The 6,181-nt window shown below is 44.5% G+C and overlaps 1 protein-coding gene across 1 annotated transcript in view; it reads right to left on the reverse strand.

Moving 5' to 3' along the window:
* Positions 1–3,979, reverse strand: part of vasna (vasorin a) — a 21,363-nt gene extending 17,384 nt beyond the window's left edge. The window contains exon 1 of the mRNA XM_042104840.1: positions 3,751–3,979. The gene's annotated coding sequence lies outside the window, so the exon portion shown is untranslated. The remainder of the gene's footprint in view (positions 1–3,750) is intronic.
* Positions 3,980–6,181: the final 2,202 nt, after the last annotated feature.

Consider the following 6,181-nt stretch of genomic DNA (forward strand, 5'->3'; position numbering starts at 1 on the left):
AAACTGCTGTGATTTAGAGGCCCCGTGCTCCCTTTGTGGGGGTGACTGATGCCAGTGTTGACCGTCTCTGGTCACCATGTGCGGCCCTGTTTCCCTTGGCACTGCCCGGCTCGCCGAGGCGCTCTTCATAAGTCAACGTGTTTGGAGAAACAGCAGGAGAAATGCCTATGGGATGTTATTGCAAGTGCAAGCTAAGACTAGATACACACTGAAGCACACGCACACACACACACACTTATTGTATATGTACACATTCACATCATTCATCACATATGAACACACAGAGGTAAACTGGTCCAATCATAACACTGTATATTGGAATGCATGTGTGCATATTAAAAACTAAGACAATGCATTACATTCACATTTGAGCATGTATTTGTGCTGTGTTGTGTGTGTGTAGAGGAGGGTTCAGGAATCTGTGTGTGTGTGTGTGTGTGTGTGTGTGTGTGTGTGTGTGTTGTGTGTGTGTGTGTGTTTGTCTGTATGTGTGGGTGTTTGTGTGTGTGTGTGTGTGGCATCTGTGCTTGTATACAGCTTGTGGCTATGACTATGCATATTTGTGGTTATGCATAGTCTCTCAGTGAATGTCTGTATTTGCATACTTCACATGAGCTACCTGAACCAAGTACCCTGAGGACGCCAAGCTCGGACACCCAAACAACTTCCTGCCGGCAAAAGTCAGAACCAATAACTTAATGATCCACCATAAACTCCTCCTCCCTCCTCATCCCCACCCTAGATCCCCCCCCCACACCCTCAGGCCTCCATGCTCCCCAAGCCCAGCAGCAGCAGGAGTACACTGGACTTATCGGGCTGAGTGGGCAGGCGGACAGGCGGGCGGGAGGACGCAACCCCTGGAATGTAATGAAGTTGCTGATGTGACATGCTCCGCGCCTTCAGACAGAGCCGGCGTGTTTACACAACACCCTAAAAGGCATGAGGGAGGGAGGGGGGGCACAGGCTGGCCTGGGGGGGGGGGGGGGGGGGTCGGGGTACTAATGATTCCTGCTGAAGGGAACCAGGGGAGTGGAGGGGGGTTCCACTCCAATAAGCACTACCTCCCTGTGCCCTAAGCCCTCACTACTCACTAAGTAGTGCCCTGCGTTTGACTTCTTGCTCGGGTCCTTTTGTTGCGCTCATGTTTTGTTGTTGATGTTCACGCTGTGCTTAGTTGCTGGAGGTTTTTTTTTTTTTTAGCAAACTGGATGACGGAGGATGAAGAATGCATATGTGGATTAACAAGGGGGGTTGTTCTTTTTTAGATTGTGTGATTGTGATAGTCTGTTAGTAATTTTCTGGGGCAATTTTCCTAAATAATCCCGGTAACGACCTGGGGTCAGAGACAACAGCATGCTGGGTCAGGGAGGGAGAGCAGGGGGACATGGGGGGGCAAATAATTCTTTAATTGTACCTAACTAGCTCCTCTGGCATTATGACCTGTGTGCGTTTGTGTGTGTGTGTGGGTATGTGTATAGTGTGTGTGTGTGTGTGTAGTGTGTATAGTGTGTGTGTGTGTATAGTGTATGTGTGTGTGTGTGTGTGTGTGTGTGTGTGTGTGTGTGTGTGTGTGTGTGTAGTGTGTGTGTGTGTGTGTATGTGTATAGTGTGTGTGTGTGTGTGTGTGTGTGTGTGTGTGTATAGTGTGTGTGTGTGTGTGTGTGTGTGTGTGTGTGTGTGTGTGTGTGTGTGTGTGTGTAGTGTGTGTGTGTGTGTGTATAGTGTGTGTGTGTGTGTGTGTGTGTATAGTGTGTGTGTGTGTGTGTGTGTGTGTGTGTGTGTGTGTGTAGTGTGTGTGTGTGTGTGTGTGTGTGTGTGTGTGTGTGTGTGTGTGTGTGCGTGCACACATATGGAGTGGGGTCTTTTCTCCTCTTTCCCTTTGTCCTGCACTTATCAAAAGAAAAATTCTCCAGCCACTTCCACCCCACACTCTCGCCAGACATCCTTCCGAGTCTCTCGACCCTCTAAACCACCACAGATGAAAAAGTCAAATCCCTTCTTCACCTCGTACTTCTTAACTTTTGTCCCAGACTTACTCATCTCTGCATCCACACTTGGCAAAAACACCCACCCTTTCCATGTCACGGTGGCACGACCCCAACACTTATTAGCTGACCCTGTGGGATTAGTCCAATGGAAAAAGGGGGGAGGGGGGTTGCTGCAGGTGGAGTTGGAGAGGGGGCACTTGGAGTGCCTACTTAACCATCACACAGCTCTTTAATTAAATTGCCGAGGCGCAGAGTCAGGAATGTTTGCTTTTTCTCTGCTCGTCCTTGCACTCGCCTCCCCCCTCCCCAATCTCTCTCTCTCTTCAATAACTCTCTATCTCCCTCCTTAGTTTTCTCATCTGCGTATACCTCCAAGGATGCCCTGGCTGGTTGCGATAGGGGGGGCCCCATAAAGTGGAGGCTGCCCTAATAACAGACTGTGTGCTTTCCCCCCTCTACAGGCTAGCGTATGCACTGATGAGGTGTGAATGATGTGGGATGCACAGTCTCATGGGAAGAAGCAACCACTAATGGCTTTGCTCATCTCTCTCTGGTTTTTTAATTGCCATTGGGGAACACACAGCAGTTAGCTGGGTAGCAATAAGACATCTGGAGTTTTGAGTGTTTGGAATAGATATACTGTTGTTGTATATTGGTGTCAACCAACATGTGCTCGCCATACATGGTCTACTAGGTTGGTCGATGATCTGTGAGACAGACCAACATCTGTAATTATTTGTATCCATAGGTGTTTGTCAGGCTGTGAGTCAACTTACTTGTCTGTGTGTGTGTGTGTGTGTGTGTGTGTGTGTGTGTGTGTGTGTGTGTCTATCTGTCTGGTGTTTTCAAACAACTGGGCTGAAAAGTCTATTATTAGACAGGCCTACCACTTATGATAAGGGAGAAGAGAAGACATAATTCTCATGTGTCCAGCGATACAAGAATAAATAGTGCTACTGAACTTATAACATGCGCTTACAGAAAAGTTATATTTCAATTATTTCAATGTGAAGTTTTGTGATACTGGTGAGGTTGCACAGGGGGAGGGGACGCAGGCTACACTACACTGTGTTCAGCTTAACGTAAAACACATAAAACCCACAACCATGCGCGACTAACCATTTAAATGCGCTTTAGCCGAGACCTCTTGAAGTGACAAGACCTGTTCTATGAAATGTCATCAAATACCCTTTGAAAGCGTCTTTTCTTAGTGTTATTCGCTTTGGTATAATCAGTCAGCCCGACTCAATGGACACTTAATCTGGCCACTATTGTAAAACGTCCTCTTCGCTGAATGTTCTCTCAATCACTTCCACGGGACGGAAAAGAAGGATGGAGGGAATTAAAAACCGGAATAACTGCACCTAATCGTCTTTACGCACCGTGTAATTCAACAGATTTTCGCCTTAACACCACGCTGCAGTGATGATTTACGCGATATTTGGTTAAACTGTCGTTCACAATGATGACAAAAAATAGGATAAAAAAAGCGTTTTAGAAATATAAAATATAGTTGTTGTTGTCTTTCCGCGCAAATATTTTTGACCATATGGAATAATGCCGAAGATATCCAACACAGAATAGAAACTGAGCTCTGCGACACCTCATCGCATATTATACATAATAACCATAATATAGCTTATAACTTAAATTAATCCATCTGATTTAGGTAAGTCCGTTTATCAATTGAAGTAGTGTATAGGCTATGTTGTGACGACGGAGACGGTAAAGTTAACCTATATTCTCTCATTGCAACACTTACCTGGTCACGAAGTGCGGGCAAGTAAAATTGTGTTATATCCAGTCCACGCGAAAAATGACAACGATGTCAGTATCGATTAAAATCCAACTGCAGTCAATACGGGGATGATTAGATTAGTTAAAACGGGTCTTTAAAATGCATTGCGTTTAGCACCCGAGTAGTTTCTTGGCATGTGTATGGACCTTATGACTCCGTGTCGGAGACGTCCGAACTTTCAGGACAGAGCGAAGTTTGCTACACAACAGCGCGAGCGAAGGATTTAAGAAGTGCAGAGTTGGAGGAGGAGCGTGTGTAGCAGAATTCTACTCCCTACAAATTGCCGCCTGCATGCAACCAGAGGGCACACCAAACACCTTGCTCGTCGAGGTAATGCCAAAGCTAGAAAAACGAACAAGCAAATCAAAACAAAAGCTACTCAAAAATGCTACAGACTATTCTAAATGGTTTAGCTATCTATTAGCCTACTCTAACACCTCGGGGTATTTATTTCCTCATCAACTGTTCAGAGCAAGGAACAAAGTCTTAGCTTTTGTTACTATATTAGCCCACATATGTTTTACAAAATGACGAAATAACAGTTTATAATCTAACAGCATGTAGGCTTATTGCATAAAAACTGTTTTGTGCGGGAGCATAACCTTCGCTGAACTTTCAAACTCGGCCTGTCCGCACCGGTGTATTATGTATTTTCTATTGCATAAACACATTTATATTTAAACATATTGCCTAGAGAAAGATGCTCCTTGGATATGCAATACTTCCGACAGTCGCAGAATGCTGTGGGTGCCTGACGAAGCACTATTTAAGTCTGTGTATGCTTCATGCGCACCGAGGAACTGTAACGTGATCTCCCAAGCTGCAACTCTTACCTCTCAGTGGGACTGCCAAATCATTCCTGCTGCAATATTGCAGTGCTTCAATATGAGCCAGCACGTCTGGGAGGCACTGAACTTATAACAAAGTTAAAGCAATGATCATCACAGTCTAATAATAACCATTGCAATAGGAGACTTTGTTTATAATACATATTTCTGTCCTCTATCTTTATTTTTTGGATGCACAGCATGTAGGCTTTATTCCTTCAAATAGCCTACAGAAACATATACAGTGCACGCATGCACGCACGCCCGCGCGCACACACACACACAAACACACGCGCACACAAGAGCATTACACATGAAAGCTACCCAGTTAACCACCCACATAGATGTATATAACCCTAAAATATGTGTCCGAACCCTAAAAGATGCATAGCCTAACCCTAAAAGGGTATTTCTAGAAAAAAATCAAAGCACACACTTGAACCGATGCCAACAGCACTGAAGTTGGGGTTATGTGAACTGCTCTGCAAATTGAAAAGCTTTGTGTACAGCAGACATTTATTGTCCAGACTTCAACACTGATGAATCAGTTTATGGCACATAATCACTTACAACCTGCCATTCAAACCATTCTGTATTCACCTCTTCCTCTTCTCCTTGTCATTGGTTATGGCTCACTAATTCATCAATTGAAAAACTCATCAAGCGCTTTGGCTCGTTAATTCTCCCTGGTGCTCATCTCTCTCCCTCTCCTTCCCTCTCTCTCTCTCTCTGTTTCTCTCTCTCTCTCTCTCTCTCTCTCTCTCTCTCTCTCTCTTTCCCTTTCCATCTGTGCAGGAGGGTATAGATGGCAGGTTTAAAGAAGATCAGTGGATTTCTCAGAATCACCGGTATGCATATACTACACGATAAATGATGGCTTCTACATAAACACCTAGCTTCAGTTGAGTCTTGGTCTAGCCCGGAGGATTTGAGAGAGTGGGTTCTGCTTAATCCTTTATGCTAGTATGGACTTTACAGACTATATAAATAGTGCACATGTTAATGACTAGTGACCATCAGCTACATTGTACCCAGGCTGTGTTTACCAGATGTCTTCTTTAAACAAGATTAAGGCAAATGTACATAGATAATTTCCACCTGTCAGGGGATAAGGGATGAGTAGATCTGTGGAAAAGAGAAACATGTGTGAGTGTGTAGGTTTTGTGCTGTCTGAAGGTTCTACTGTGCTTTTTGCTGAGACCATGGTGTGTGTTCTGGTGTGTGAACATGTCGGCCTTGTGCTGTCTGAAGGCCCTACTGTGCTTTTTGCCGAGATGTGGTGGAACTAGGTTCCCTATTATGGAAAAGATTACATTACATTTGGCTGATGCTTTGTAAGCCAAAGGGACTTACAATACAAGATATAACAAGTTACAACACTCAGAAGTGGGGAGGATTTGTTTTTATGACTATCATTTCCATTATTCTGTGCCAACCCGCCCATGGACTCTTCTCTGGATGGTTTATTGCTGGTTGGGTAAGATGAGTTTGTTTTAGGATGGGACCATATGGTCAGGTTTAATACAGCAAGCCTTTCAGAGTACTTTTACAAAAATATAAAAATTTGC

Source organism: Alosa sapidissima, chromosome 9 (assembly GCF_018492685.1).
Source record: "Alosa sapidissima isolate fAloSap1 chromosome 9, fAloSap1.pri, whole genome shotgun sequence".
Taxonomy (NCBI): domain Eukaryota; kingdom Metazoa; phylum Chordata; class Actinopteri; order Clupeiformes; family Clupeidae; genus Alosa; species Alosa sapidissima.